Here is a 17,155-nt window from a genome sequence, read left to right as displayed (position 1 = left end):
AATAATGATAATGAGCAGTTCCAAAGCATGCCATAAATCAACAGTTATCAAAAGATCTATACACTAAATAGATGGGTCTCACAAAGGAGGGAAACCCAACAATTCTCCTCCTCCTGACATATGTGGAGGCTTTGACCATTCCTGCCAAGAGTCGACACTTCTCATGCTTGTCCTTAGGCAATATCTTAGTCAACATGTCTGAAGTATTATCATCAGTGTGAACTTTTTCAAGTTGTAACAGTTTATCATTCAAGACATCTCGAATCCAATGGTATCTAACATCAATATGTTTCGATCTTGAATGAAATGAGGAATTCTTGCTCAAGTGGATTGCACTCTGACTATCACAATAAAGAACATACATTTCTTGTTTTAATCTCAACTCTTGTAAGAATTTCTTCAACCATAATAATTCTTTGCTTGCTTCTGTGATGGCAATGAACTCAGCTTCTGTGGTGGAGAGAGCTACACATTTCTGTAATCTCAATTGCCATGCAATTGCTCTCCCTGCAAAAGTAATCAAATAACCAAAAGTAGATTTTCTACTATCGACATTACCAACCATATCAGAATCTGTGAACCCATCAAGAATAGGCTCTCATTTTTCAAAACACAAACTCATCTTTGAAGTGCTCTGAAGATACCTCATAATCCATTTCACTGTTGCCCAATGTTCTTTCCCTGGATTTGACAGAAATTGACTAACAACTCCAATTGTATGAGCAATATCCAGTCGAGTACAAACCATGGCATACATTAAAGAACCAACAGCTGAAGCATATGAAGTTTTGTGTATCTCATTTTCTTCTTCGTCACTTGTAGGACATTGTCTTGAGCTAAGTTTGAAATGGTCTGCAAGAGGATAATTGACAGGCTTTGCTTTGTCCATATTGAACCTCTCAAGAACCTTTTTAATATAATTCGCTTGTGATAGCCAGATCAACCCATATGATCTGTCATGAACGATTCTCATCCCAAGAATTTATCCTGCTGGACCTAAGTTCTTCATGGTAAAGAACTTACTCAACTCTAACTTCAGCTTGCTAATTTTGCTTGTGTCTTGGCCCACAATTAGCATATCATCAACGTAAAACAAGATAATAGTAAAATTATCATCTAGAAATTTCTTCACAAACACACAATGATCTATGGTGGTTCTTGAATACCCATGCTCAGTCATGAAAGAATCAAATTTTCTTTACCACTGTCTCGGTGCTTGCTTCAATCCATACAAGCTTTTCTTCAGTTTGCAAACCAATTGATCCTTACTCTTCTCAATAAAACTCTCAGGTTGTTTCATATAAATTTCTTCTTCTAAGTCACAATGCCAAAAAGCGATCTTCACATCAAGCTGCTCAACTTCTAAATTCATACTTGCAATTATACCAAGTACAGTTCGGATAGAGGACATCTTCACAACTGGTGAGAAGATTTTATCAAAATCAACTCCCTTCTTCTGACCAAATCCTTTCACAACAAGTTGTGCCTTGAATCTAGGTTGAGAGTTGTTCCCATCATTCTTTTGTCTGAAGACCCATTTGTTTTTCAAAATCTTCTTCCCTTTAGGTGGCTTTACCAAATTATATGTGTGATTCTCATGCAATGATTTCATTTCCTCTTTTATTGTCTTAAACCAGTCAGTTTTGTTTTCATGCTCCAAAACTTCTTGATAAGTCTCTAGCTCTCCTTGATCTGTTATCATCACATACTCATGTGAAGAGTATTTTCTAGACAGTTGTTTCTCTCTGGTAGATCTCCTTAACGGTGACTGTAGAGGTGGCTCTTGGGGTGACTGCTCCCCCTCAATCTCTGGCTCAACATTTCCTTCATCTACATTATCATGAGATGCTTGCATCTCCTCAATGATATCATGAACATCAGGTGAATCAAGAGGACCTAAGTCAACAAGATCTCCAGTGCTAGACTCAGTTGTCTCAAGCTTGTCAATGTCTTCAATAGTCTGATCTTTCAAGAAAACAATATTTCGGCTTCTAACAACCTTTTTATCAATTGGATCATACAATTTATAGCCAAATTCTTCATGCTCATAGCAAGAAATATGCATTACTTTGCTTTAGGATCAAGCTTAGATCTCTCATCCTTTAGAATATGAACAAAAGCTTTGTAGCCGAATACTCTCAAGTGATCATAGGAGACTTCCTTCCCTATCCAAACTTTCTCTGGAACATCGCCATTCAACAAAATAGAAGGAGACAAATTGATAAGATCAATTATTGTCCTCATCGCCTCACCCCAAAAAGATTTTAACAATTTGAAATGTGACAACAAACATCTGACTCTCTCAATAATGGTGTGATTCATTCTCTCTGCAACCCCATTCTGTTGAGGTATCTTTTTTACTGTCTTTTCATGCTTGATGTCATGATTGGTGCAATACTGATCAAATGGCTCAATGTATTCACCAACATTATCCGAGCGAACACATTTCAACTGCCTACTAGTTTCTCTTTCAACCATGGCTTGAAAATGCTTAAATACATCTAGAACTTGATCTTTAGTTTTCAGTGTATAAGCCCAAACTTTTTTAGAGTGGTCATCAATAAAAATAACAAAATATAGTGCACCACCAAGTGTCTTAACCTTTAAAGGATCACATTCATCAGAATGTACCAAATTTAGAACATAAAATTTTCTAGATGCAATGTTTCTACGAAATGATACTCTATTTTTTTTACCATGAAAACAATGAACACATATTTTAAAAACTATACCTTTTATCCCAGCTAGAAGCTCTTTCTTGAACAAATTTTGCAATCATTTCTCACTTATATGCCTAAGCCTTCTATGCCATAAATCGGTGGACGTGTCATTCTCCACAGCATTCACAACACCCTTGCAAATCTTTGCTTGCATAGTGTAAATAGAACAACTCTTCTTTCTTTTTGCTAACACTAGAGAACCTTTGGATAGCTTTCACCTTTCATCACTGAAATTGTTGTTGTAGCCTTCATCATCCAACTTTCTAGCAGAGATTAAATTTAGTCGAATATCTGGTACATGCCTCACATCTTTAAGCAACAATTTGTAGCCAATATTTGTTTCAAAGCAAATGTCACCTATATCGATAATTTTTTACACATCTTCATTTCTCATTCGAATATTCCTGAAATCACCTTGCGAGTAAGAAGTAAAGAAATCAGCCTGCGAGGTAACATGAAATGAAGCTTCAGAATCAATTACTCAATTTGTCTCTTGTCCAATTAAATTAATGCTAGTATCATCAAAGATAATCATGAGTTCACCATCTGTGACTGCAACTATATCATTTTGCTTTTCCTCCGAATTTTTCTCCTTGTTCTGCTCTTTGAACTTGAGTTTTTTGTGCTCCCGTTTCATGTGCTCTTTCTTGTGATAATAATAGCACTCAACGTCTTTCTTTGAACTCGAGCTTGAATGGCCTCTAGATTTGTCACGATTGTGCAAAGCCCTACTCTTACTTCTACCTCTCTCCCGATTTTCCATCACAAGTGCCTCTGAGTGAGGACCTGCTGATTTTATTCTTGTCTTTTCATTCAATAGATTGAAGGTAACTTGGTTTATTGTTACCATTCCATCAGGTGCAGAGTTATTAACTGTGACCACCAAGGTTTTTTAACTTTCAGAAAGTGAACTAAGAAGTAACAAGACTTGCAACTCATCATCAAAGGTAATTTTCATGGTGGTCAACTGATTCACAATGCTCTTAATCTCAATCAAATGTTCTGCAATAGAAGTACTCGCTTTATATTTGAGAATCACAAGCTTTCAAAATAGGAAAGCTTTATTCACTGTCGTATTTCTATCATAAAGACTCTCCAGTTTGGTTCAAATACCATGTGCTGAATTTTCTGTAGAGACATGATGAAAAACACTATCATCAATCCATTGCTGAATGAAACCGACAGCTTTTTGGTCTAGCTTTTTTCACTCGTCATCTTTCATGTCTTCTGGTTTGTTGCTATCACCCTCTATGGGTCCATCCAAATCTTTACAAACCAAAAGATCTTTCATTTTTGTTTTTCAAGTCATCCAATTTGTATTTTTCAAGCTAATCATATGCTCAACATTGCTTTCTATAATTTTCACACACAAAATATAACAAATTGAAACTAGATTAACCAAGCTCTGATACCTGATGGTTAGAAAAACAAGCTTTCTCACAAGTGAAAATCAATGGAAGCAATATATATATAGCCACAAAAAATTAAAGAAACACACAAAGATTTACGTGGTTTTCTTAAAGTGAGGTACATCCACGACAATTGATAAAACAGTCCCTTCCACTATCTTCAAACAAAATTTACAAAGTGGCCAAAAGGCATAAGTCTTACAAACACACAAAGGTGTAACAAAAAGTAACAAGATGAAAGACCTCACCAAATATTCTGAAGAACTAACTACACAAAGCAGCCCCAAAAAAGTGAAGAATCACTCCTTGCTAGCAGAACCACAGGCACTGCTATAAAATAATGATAATGAGCAATTCCAAAGCATACCATAAATCAGCACTTATCAAAAGATTTATACACTAAATAGACGAGTCCTGCAAAGGAAGGAAACCCAACAATATGCACTACCAACAACATCGGTTAACACTTCCCCTGCTTCCATTTAAACAAAGATGACTTGTTAAAAGGATGAAAAGAAATTCTCTTGTTATTCATTCGTAGCCTCTACTTTCGACGCTAAAAATCGAGACAAATGCACAAAAGCAATCAAGACAGTCAATTTTTTAATGTTATTCGACATCATTTAAAATTTTATGTTATTCGACACAATTTAATGTTACGGGATCCATATGTCATCCAAGAATCACGTTATTATGCATCATAGAACACAAATCAACCTGATATCTTCCGATGGCACGCCTCAAAACGCAAGAAACACAATCTCCGTCCATTTCCAAGCAATAAACACAAAAAAAAAACTGAAAATTACAAGAATCCAGACCTAAACAAGAAAAACGAGAAGAAGAATCAGACTAAACTTACCTCGATCAGAAAGGCGATTCTCAAAGAAAGAGAAACGGTAACAAAGCAAGAGACGACGAGAGAGCCGCAGAAACGGAAGAGGATGGGTTGATCGAGGAGGGAGTCGGCCCTAAATGGTTTTGGCTTCCCATCCAGCTCACACGATTTTGCATACAGATAAAGGAAGAGATCACAATCACAACTCAGCTCACTCGTTTTCTCTCAATCAAGGCAAGTCCATCTTTGCTCAAGGAAGGCTCTCTCAAGACAGGGCAAGATTTCACACAGGTAAGGACGACCTGTCTATGGCAAGGAACCCAGCTCTTGGAAAGAACAGCACTCATCCTGCCAGCAGGGCTAAGGATGAGCTTGCTATGGCAAGCTCCCACGTTGGAAAGGATTCTGATCTAGGAAAGGCCAGCCTTCATCCAGCCAGCAGGGCTAAGGATAAGCTTGCTATGGCAAGCTCTCTCATTGGAAAGGCCAGCCCTCATTACAGCATCAAAGCCAAGGCTTGAGCTTGCTATGGCAAGCTCCCACATTGGAAAGACTCAATGAAAGCTTTCAGGCAAGAATGAATCTCATGAGATTCTTACCAATGAAAGAAATAAAGTCAAAATTGTTTCTCAAGAAAACAATGAAACAAGAAAAGCAACTAGTGCCAACGTTGCCAAAGAGAACAAAAAAAAAACGTCCAAGGCAAAATCAGAATTCTTGGATAATAGCAAGGCTCATCATCATCATGATGACTTAGCTATTTTGGATAATTCAAAAATCCAAGATCAACGTTTTTACCTTGTAAAAATTCTCTTAATCTTTCTTGGCTCAGTTTGTATAAAATACATGAAAAAAGAGATGAATAAAATATGGATTTGAGATCATGGACGTAGGTCACATCGACCGAACAACGTTACATGCATGTTGCATTGCTTCTATCTTCCCTATCGTTTTTCTTTACTGACCATTTCTAGTTGTGCATCGTGTTGAACCTGTTATCTTTTTGTCTTGCAACCTGAAGCATTTGATCTTGTGGGACCTATTGTGTATGAGGTAGATGAGCAGCAATTCAACAGTGTATTCTACAACGGCACCATTGAAGTTTTTGATGCTGGTGGTTTTCTTAGTATTGAGTAGGTTTTCCTTGTTACACTTGGCTGCACATTGTTGGCCTTCGGTTGGTAAAACCCTCGAGGTACACCCAGCTTTGACCTTGTGGCAAGAGGTGCCACCCATGGGTTTCAAACTTGTGATGTCCCATCAACTTGGTGACATTCACAAGATGCTCCTACAGATGAGCAGAGCCCTTGTGGGCAGAAAATTCTTACTTAGGCCTTCAAGATTTGAATTTGTAGAATTTTAAGATATGAATTTTTAGAATTTGGTTCCTATAAGGTGCTTCCCTGAACTCCTTTGTAATTAAGTGTCCTAAATTACAAGTTATTTTAGAGAAGGGCTTATTGAAGGATGATGCAGACCATTTTCTCTAACTTCTTTCTGATCAGGTAAATTAGAGTTATGTGATGCTTACTCGTTGCTATGCATTTGTGATAATGAAAGGCTTCTATCTTATGCAGAAAGGTTTTTGTACTTTGCATTACTTTTTCATTGTTCAGTTTCATCTATTTAAAATTGTTGGTAGCTACCTAGGGTGTAAGTGCAATTAATATTTGTTTTTTTCTTGTCACATTTGATCATGGTTTTGGTGTTTGTTTCACATGGCTATAAACTTGAAATTGTTGTTCTCTTGAACAAAAGATCAGCTGTTTGCATTAAAATAGGGGACATAATGTAGAGCATCTTGCTCATTACCGGTTTATTTGTCATATTTCTTATATTGATGCATGCTTATGTTTCTTGATTGTGCACTAGTTTCTATGACCTTTATCTTGTTAACAATCATGTTTTATGGATATTTGTTAAGTGAATTGGATCCTTGTAGCAAGGCATTGGTGGAAGATAGTTGATGGGTGCAAGAAAAAGCCATTTGTGATATCTTCTGGGAAAACTTGCACCAAAAGAAGTTTGAAGATAGGTACATTACTGTCATTGGTTTCTTGCCACTATTGTTTGTAATTCCATTAACAATAAAATATGAGACCTCTTAGTAACTCATTACACTTTAAAAATTTGAAAACTGTTGACTTTGTTCTACTTATAATGTTGTTTCTTCTCTTTGCAGATAGTGTAGTGCAGGAGCACAAGGGCTAAAGCAGTGCAGGTTGTTTTGGACTCTTGAAGGTTATATATTTGAAAATGCTTAAAGTACTGGTTAACACTCTTCACATGTGCTTTTGCTATGTACAAAGCTTGTCTATAGAGCAATCATGTCTTGATTATTCATTGAAGGAAGCCCTTGAATCTTGTTTACTACAATTCTTGTAGCTGCAACATTAGTGTGAACTTCACTCTTGCATTTTCAATCATTGATCTTTGTTGTTGTTGCTCTTTTATAGGGGCATTTTCTCATAGCAAAGACAATCTTAAAGTGCTATAGCAGGGAGGTGTAAAAGTACAAAGGTTATTTTGGGCATGTTGTTATGGTTGGGCCATTTTTAAAATGAACAGGGTCATCTACTATAGCAAGCCCATTTTTGAAGTCAAGAGGGGTATTCTGGCCATTTTTCTATAGCAGAGCCATTTTTGAGTGTAAACTCGTCACTATTAGCAACTGCTCTATGTTAATATTCAATAACTTTTTATTTTGGTACTCATTTTTCTTGCTTTCAACTCAGTCCAAGTAACCCATGTGGATGTTCTTACAGGTCAGTATTTTTACTCTCAACTACTGAGTTGTTAAATCTTAGGCTTGCATTTTGAATGATGAAATTTGAACCTCACCGAGGACATGACATTGGATAGAAATGATTGGAGGAGAAGGATTCATGTGGAGGACCCAAAATGATTTTTTTTTTGGTTCATATCGCCGACCCCGATTGTTGTTGTTGTTGTTGTTGTTGTTGTTGTGATTCACTCCCTTAAGGGGATATCTGGATACAAGTTTCAGTTGAAGGCTCCAAGAATTTATTTAGCCATTATATGAAAACAAATTATATCTATAATTTGCTCAGTTTGTAGACATTTAGGCACATTTATAGAAAGTTGGCATTCTATAGACATTGCCATAAGCCTGTACTTAATAAGAAGAAACATGAGGATGGCTTGTTATCCTATCAAACGTACTTGGGTACAATGATTTTTTATATCCAGTTACATATTTTGTCCATCTTAGGATCAGACTGATGTCTTGGAAAATATAATTTTGAAGTAAAAAAGTCTAGGATATAAATTGCAATAGCATAGTCTCCACAAAGATGTATTTTAACTTCCTCACTTGTTATCTATTATTCATCTTGGATCTCAAATTGACTAAAGTTACAGTTGGATGTGAAAAATCATCAAATTGGATATGTGAGTGTACATGTGCTTTCTTGGTCATTTATAATCATGATTTGTTCATCATGCTTATTATTACTTTTCTTTTGATTGGATAATGAACCTTCTTTGTTCATTATGCTTATTATTAGTTTGCCTTGGATTAAATAATGAAGCTGATTGGTTTCCATGATATGTTCTTTATTATGTAATTGCAATAATGGAGATGACATCGTATGATGATTCTGACATGCTTTTGTTTTCAATTTGAACTAGGGCATAGGAGGTGCATTTATGAAAAGCTCATTGATTTGGAGGTAGACTATTGTCCTATTTGCAATATTGATCTGGGTTGTGTTTGTGGAGAAGCTTAGGTAGCTCTTCCATATCTTGCCTCTTCTGTTTTATGATATATTTTGTTTTACCATTATTCATAGTTGTTGATGCCTTTTTTTTAGCTGGAGTTACAGTTTTATCCCTAAGTATTTCTTGGCATTGTGATATGAGATCCAAATTCTTAACCTCATATAAGTTTAATAATTATATAGGTAACCCGCTTTTGAGGAACATCTTGCTTAGGGAGATTTATTACAATGATAGGTCCTTTCTATAGCATTTTCTTAAGAGATTTCATGTCCAAGTTATGATATATGGTTTTTAAATGTTATATTATGTTTTTCGCTAACAGGAAGATGTTTTAATTGGAACGCAGGAGGTTGAACATGAACAAATTGACAAGTAGGATCTTTGAAGAACTTACACAACTTAAGAGCTAGAAAAATCTTGCAATTATGTAACCCCTCTTCTTTTCATCAGCCCCAAGATAAGAATGTACCTATGCATATACTATATTTTATCTCCGTTAAAGAGGCACTGAGAAATAATATTCTTATAAAAGAATGAAATGAATGCAATGTATGAGCGACTTCATTTTGTGAAAGAATAAAATGAATGCAATAAATTACTATTCATTCATTTTATAAAATAATGTCATGAATGTAGTGTATGAGAGACTTTATTTTGTGAAATAATAGAATGAATGCAATATATGAGCGATTTCATTTTATAAAAGAATGGAATGAATGCAATGAATGAGCTTATTATCTCAACATTACAAAGCCTTATTATATATACAACCATCAGTAAACAATACCCATGAGTGCCCACTGTAAGTAAACTCTCATCACCATTCGACACTTCATTTTATCCAATGTCGTCTCTACATCCACAAGCGCAAGTGCATCCTTTGGCTTAGATGGATCATCAACTTTCATTGCCGCAAGCTCTACCAACATTTTCTTTCACTCATCACTAACGATCTTTTTGTCACATTTATATAACTTTATCATTTGATGCCTAACTACAATTAAATGATCCTAAAAAATGTTACTCCATAAATGCACGACAAATATCGCAAAAAACAAAACAAAACATGATCAACATGTTCTGCCTGTGTGAAATTTGATGGTTTGCCTAATCCCAAGTATTGCATATACAAAAAGACATATTTCACAATTATACATATAACATTCATATACCAAATAAACAAATATGTATGAAATGAGTTAACAAACATGTACAAAAGTAATTACGAGTTTGACTTCTTAGGAATGTCTTACAAAACAATGACTGACTATTCAGTATAAATATCGTAACCAATTCATTCTATTGTTTTTATGCGTGCAAGTAGTACATTGCATCCACCATTGTTACGAAGAATGTGACCGAAAACACGATTACAATATTGATTTTAAGAGTACAAAATATTTTTTTGAAGAGTGACAGATTAGTAGAATTCCTTGCGATCATACCATCACATGCATTTTGTATGAGAGTAATCTTCCACATGATTACCGCAACAAGTTTTATATAGTTGAATCATATTGAGCAGTGTGTAATACTTATCTATATTATCCAATGATCCACATGCATTTTGTATAAGAGTAATCTTTCACATGATTATTGTGACAAGTTTTATACAGTTGAATCATATTGAGTAGTATATGATATTTATTTTATCCAATGGTCGATAATGTTCCACATGTTATTGTAAAAAGTTTCTGCAAACAATCAAGTTTTCAAATAACTTGATACTTCAAATGATAGCATAAAATAGCATTCAAATGCTTTACACCATAAAAGGAAAGAAGTGCAGTAAATGCACTGTTTTAATAAATGTGAGGAGGCAAAACTCCTCTCTGTATTACTCTTTACAATGGGCTCACATAGCCCTTATTTATAAGGCTTACCAACTCTTAAAGATTCGTTGGGCTATTCCCAACGGCTCTTATTAGAGCTATTGGGAATCAGCCCAACGTCTCTACTATTGTACACTGTACACTGTCAGCTACTGACTGTATACAGAAATATTACATAAAAAAAGAATAAAAATAAAAATAAAAAATTACAAAAATAAGAAAAATTAAAAAGAAAGAATTACAATCATATTCAAAAGCATGAATATGCGTAAAATATAGAAATAACTAAAATACCCCTATAGTTAATACAAGAAAGAAATATATATTTTATATATATAAGTAGATGGATACATGTACATATATATATCTTCTTTTATATATAGAAAATACATTGTCTTATGAATTACAATTTAACACCCCCCACCCCCTCAAACTTAGGGCATAATAACAGAAAGTTTGCCAAGAAGGAAGTTGGATCGCAGAGAGCACAACGATTTGATGAAGAAATCTGCCAGCTGATATTCTGAAGTTATATATGGAAGATCTATGACTCCTTTCAGATATGCTTTTCGGACATTGTGGCAGTCCATCTCGATGTGTTTGGTCCGCTCATGAAATATGTGTTTTTTGACAATATAAATTGCACTCTTGTTATCACAGCATAGCTTGGTGGGCCCTTCTACATTAATTCTCATATCTTCTAGTAGTTGATGAATCCATACAATCTCTATGGTAGTAGTTGTCATGGCTCGGTAGCTTCGATAGAGGATAACGATACCTTTTGTTATTTCTTACATCTTCATGACATTAGTGAGTCTCCTAAAAACACATAAAAGTCAGTGGTTGAGTGGCGGTTATTTGGATCACCTCCCCAATCAGAGTCAGTATAAGCTATTAAATTTAATTTAGAGGAAGAGGATAACAATATTCCCTTATTCAACGATTTCTTTATGTATCTGATTATCCGCAGAATTGCTCATATGAACGGATGTTGGTGCATGTTAAAATTGACTGGCAGTATGAACTGCATGTGAAATATCTGGTCTAGTAATACTCAGATACATTAAAGAGCCTACAAGTTGTCTATAAGGAGTGGGATCTTTGAGAAGAATTCCATCATCAATTTTCATTTTGGTTTATATTATGGCAGGAGTTTCATAAATTTAATTTAGTTTGAGATAAAAAAATAACCTCTATATGAGTATGCAACTTCAATTCCCAGAAAGTAGGTCAGAAATCTTAAGTCAGACATTTCAAATTTATCTTTTAAAATAGATTTTATACTCTTAATTCCTTTAGAATCGCTTCCAGTTATTAGTATATCATCGACATATAACAACAATATTATTATTCATGTGTTGGATTTTCTGACAAATAAAGTGGTGTCAGTAAAACATGAGGAGAAGCCATTTTTCAACATTATAGAGTTAAATTTGTCATATCAAGCCTTGGGGGCTTGTTTTAGTCTATAAAGTGTTTTTAAAAGATGAAGTATTTTTCCTTTAGGAGTCTTCATTCCTGGAGGAGTATCCATATACACTTCTCTGTTAAGATCATCATTTAAAATTGCATTTTTAACATCCATTTGGTAGATGTTCTATTTTTTAATAGAAGCGATAGTAATAAGGCATCTGCCAGTAAACATTCGTGCAACAGGGGTAAATGTTTTTTCATAGCCAATCTTGTATTTTTTACTATATCCTTTGGCTACTAGACAAAGTTTATATCTTTCAAGATATCCAACGCTTTTGGTTTTGACCTTAAACACCCATCTACACTCTATGGTTTTCTTACCCTTAGGTAGATCTTGAAATTCCCAGGTCTTCGCTTTTCTGAGAGCTCTAAGTTCATTATTTATAGCTTTTATCCATTCAATATGTTTTTTGGCTTCTTCAAAGTTTTTGGGTTCTACGTATGAGTAAATAGCACTAAGATAAGCTCTATGTTTAGGTGTGAATGAATAATAAGAAATGAACCTAGAAGGGACTTTTCTATTTCTCTCAGTTCTTTGTGGATTTTCCTCATTTGAAGAGGTAGTTCCACTAGATTCGTTATATTTTTCTATTGCACTTCTAAAATTATTTTTATCTCTGAGAATATGTGATAGGATCTCTAGATGTTTCTTCATCAATAGGTTGGTAGGTAGATGGGTGTAGTAAAGAGTTATTTTTCTCAACTTCATTATCACTAGAGTCATTACGTGAGAATTCATCATCACTAGCATCATCATTTCTAGATAATAACTCAATTAAAAAAGAATAATCCATATTTTCTTCATGAGGTTCACATTTTTTAAAACCACTAACATTTTTCAAAAAACTCACATTTCTAGACTCATATAATTTGTCATTTTTAATATCATAACATCGAAACTCCTTTTGAGTTTTTGAGTAACTAAGAAAAGCACATGTGATAACTTTTGGGGAAAGCTTGTCATTCTTGTCCGTAAGAACAAAACATTTGCATTCAAAAATTCTTAACCTATTATAATCAGGTTTTTTGTGTACAACATTTCAAAAGGTGAAATTTTGTTTAAATTTTTGAATGAAAGCTAATTTATGAGATAGACAGATGTGAGAGCCGCCTTGGCCTATAATTTTTTTGGTATGTTATGTGAAATGAGAAGTTCGAGTAGTTTCAATGACATGTCTGTATTTTCTTTCGGCTAATCCATTTTGTTGAGGTATTTTCAGATAAAAATTTTGATGAAGAATACCATAACTCTCAAGATATCTTTTGAATTCATTTGATAGGAATTCTCCTCTAGAGTTAGTTCTAAGAATTTTCAAGTCACCATTAAATTGGTTTTTGATCATCATATGATATGTTTTGAATGTCGTAAAAAACTCATATTTGTGCTTAAGAAAAAATATCCAACAATATCTAGTGTAATCGTCAACAAAAATTATATAATATGAAAACCCCCATTTTGATAAAACAGGTGTCGGTCCCCATACGTTTGAATGGATAATTTCAAATAGTCTTGTTGTAAACATAGATCTTTGATTAAAAGATAAACTTCTCATCTTTCTAAGAGTACAATCATTACAAGTGAAATCACTTTTACAAAAATATTTAACAAAAGGTAAATAAGAAATTTTAACAATATTGGGATATCCAAGCCTTTTATGCCATACATTATATCTTTATGTTGGACAATATTACAAAAAGGATTTTTTGGAATTTGAAAGAAATCGACATAATATAGATCTCCCTTCCTAGAGTCTTTCCCAATCAACCTCCCAGACTGGTGATCCTGTATCCAACATTTATCAGATGAAAGTTTTATATCACATCCATAGTCCGAGAGTTAAGAGACTGAAAGCAAATTTAAGTTTAATTTTGGTATAAATCTAATTTTTAGAATAAAAAAATCTTGTTTTTCAAGATTTTCAATTCCTTTGATTTCAAGAGAAGTTCCATCCGCGGTTGAAACAAAGGATGGAAAGAACACTTGGGTTATTTTTGCTTATACCCATACGAGTATCTTCTCCACTTAATTTAGTAATTACATCCTCAAGAGAAGTGAAAGTAAAGGCAGATAGAAGAGAGGAACGTATTTTTCAAATTCGGGTCTAAGCCCATTTAAAAAGTTGAAAAAGTGATCATCTTCTAATTGTTTATGCCTAAGCTCAATGGCTTCACCACTCCATTTGGGATCAAGCATGACAATCTCATCCCAAATAGTGGACAACTCCACGAAATACTCTCTGATAGTCATTTCGCCTTGTTGGAAGGTCAAGGCCCTTTTTTGAAGATAGTACTTGTGGGATAAGTCTCTTAAAGTATACATTTTTTCAAGATATTGCAATGCTTAAGAGGCCTTTTTGAATTTGATAATGTTGGCATTGATTCTTATTTCAACGGATGAGAAGATCCATGATAGGATTTTAAAATTTCTCATCTCTCATTCCTCATGTTTCTTACGATAGTCTTCAAGCGCTTTGATTCTCTCTTCACCTTCAAGAATCTTTATTTCTCTTCTTTCTACTAAGGTAATCATTGGTTCCGATTCTGGTTCTGGTTCTGGTCCTTGGACATATCCTCAAAGCCCTTTTCTCTTGATATGGGCTTTCATATTACTGGCCCAAACATGATAATTTGAGCCATTGAGTTTGAACCCAAGAGAGAAGTGAGAGTCTTTTTCCACCATTTTGAGAAGAAAGAAAATATAAAGTGCAGAGGATCTTACCACAAGTGAGTCTTTAGAGCTTACTTGATGTAGTATGATTCTTTCGATATATATTGCAAGGAGTCTCCAAGTCGAGGATCAAGAGAAAGGTAGGTGCACACCTTTTGAGGCACACGATCTTCTTCAACAATCATCTTTTTCCTTCAATAATTTCCAACGACTCTGATACCATGTAAAAAGTCCTTGCAAACAATCAAGTTTTCAAATAATTTGATACTTCAAATGATAGCATAAAATAGCATTCAAATGCTTTATACCACAAAAGAAAAGAAGTGCAGTAAATGCACTGTTTTAATAAATTTGAGAAGATAAAACTCCTCTCTATATTACTCTTTACAATGGGCTCATATAGCCCTTATTTATAAGGCTTACCAACTCTTAAAGAGTTGTTGGGCTATTCCCAACCACTCCTATTAGAGCTTTTGGGAATCAGCCCAATGTCTCTAATTTCAAACTGTGTACTATTGTACACTGTATGTACAGAAATATTACATAAAAAAAATAAAAAATTATAAAAATAAGAAAAATTAAAAAAGAAGAATTACAATCATATTAAAAAACATGAATATGCGTAAAATATAGAAATGACTAAAATACTCCTACAATTAATACAAGAAAGAAATATATATTTTATATATATAAGTAGATGGATTAATGTACATATATATGAAATATATGTATATGTATAGAAAATATAAAAAAAAAACATTGTCTTATGAATTACAATTTAATAGTTGCTCCTCCAACCCTTATTTCCATCTTACCACCAACGTCAATTAAGAAAAAAGGGTGACTTAAAGTGAAGAGATGGAGACTGAAAGATAAGGAGGTGATACCGTATTTACGGCATTCCTATCAGCATATTCTATATTCCACATCAAATTATACAACCTTGATTTCTTTGCTTTCATATTCATCTTTCAAAGAACTCAATGATAATTGCTCCAGTTTGCACGAATCAAGATATGCAACATAAATTGATTTTAAGGTAGTGCAATTTGAATTTTATGTTATGTTAGTGTATACCTTGTCATATTTATAGAATAGAGGCGGCACACGGTCACACTCCAAGCATGTACACGCCCTCTCGATGTAGGGGAGTTTCGAGCATTTGTTGTGAATTTCAATATTTACCAATTAGTTTCTATTAAAAAAAGAAAAGAAGAGAAACATTGCTTTACAAACTCGTAAAGAAGTATGATGTTATATAAATAGTCTTTGGCAGATTGTGTCCTACTATTTTTTTGTTGTAAAAACTATTATCACTATGAATCTTTCTAAGTGTTGCATCAAATAGGTAAATACACTCATATTATTTTTAAAATAATCTATATACGATCAGAACAAACAAACATATTTTAAAAAACTTGTAATATACTTACTTCACTGATCAAAAAAGTTTCTTTAGAAAATAGTAGTACTTCACTATATTTTGGTTTCATTAAAACAACATCTTCAGTGTAATCCATCATAATTGTGTTGGGTGACTGGTCGTTGACTCCTTTGTTTGCACTGCATTTAGACATTGTGAGCTACCTATGATTTAAATAATAGACATTATACTTTGCAGACAATATAAAATAGAGCATTTAATTAATTTTTTTTTATAAATTATAAAGAATCATGGCATAGAGTACTTTCAAAATACATCAAATACCCATACATTACTTTATAATCGTGTTTTCGCATGTTGTGGCCAAGCTAGTGACATACACTTTACTTGTATGGTACCACCTCCTTATCTTTCAGTCTTCATCTCTTCACTTTAGGTCACCTTTTTTTCTTAATTGGCGTTGGTGGTAAGATGGGAATAAGGGTTGGAGGGGCAACGTAATTATCGACCATTAGATAAAATAGATAAGTATGATATACTGCTCAATATGATTCAACTATATAAAACTTGTCGCAATAATCATATGGAAGATTACTCTCGTACAAAATGCATGTGATGGTATGATCACAAGGAATATCACTAACCGGTCACTCTTCACAAAAACATTTCATACTCTTAAGATCAATATTGCAGTCGTGTTTTTGGTCACAGTTTTCGTAACGATGGCGGATGCAATACACTACTTGCACACATAGCTTTTGTGCTTCTATCTGACATTCTTCAATCTTTGTAATTACCTCAAGCACCATAATGCCAATCATTTTATTCTCATTAGTCCTTTCTTTCTCCTAAAATTTTTATCAACATTAGATGAAGCTTCTCAATAAGTGGGATTAAGGGCTTATCATGTATAAAAAAAATTCATGAATTAAAGCACTCTGATGATCCAGGATTAGGAACAGGTACTTAAATCTATTGATTGTATCAGTCTCAATGAATGGCACTGATCTAAGGTTAGCCATCATCAAATGATGACAATAAGCGAGAAGCATCTTGAAGGAATCCTTGAATGAACCATATAGCATCAGCG

This window comes from Nuphar pumila, chromosome 4, assembly GCF_984573655.1.
Source record: "Nuphar pumila chromosome 4, dmNupPumi1.hap1.1, whole genome shotgun sequence".
NCBI lineage: Eukaryota > Viridiplantae > Streptophyta > Magnoliopsida > Nymphaeales > Nymphaeaceae > Nuphar > Nuphar pumila.
The sequence above is the reverse complement of the archived record's forward strand: the minus strand, read 5'-3'. Positions refer to the sequence as shown.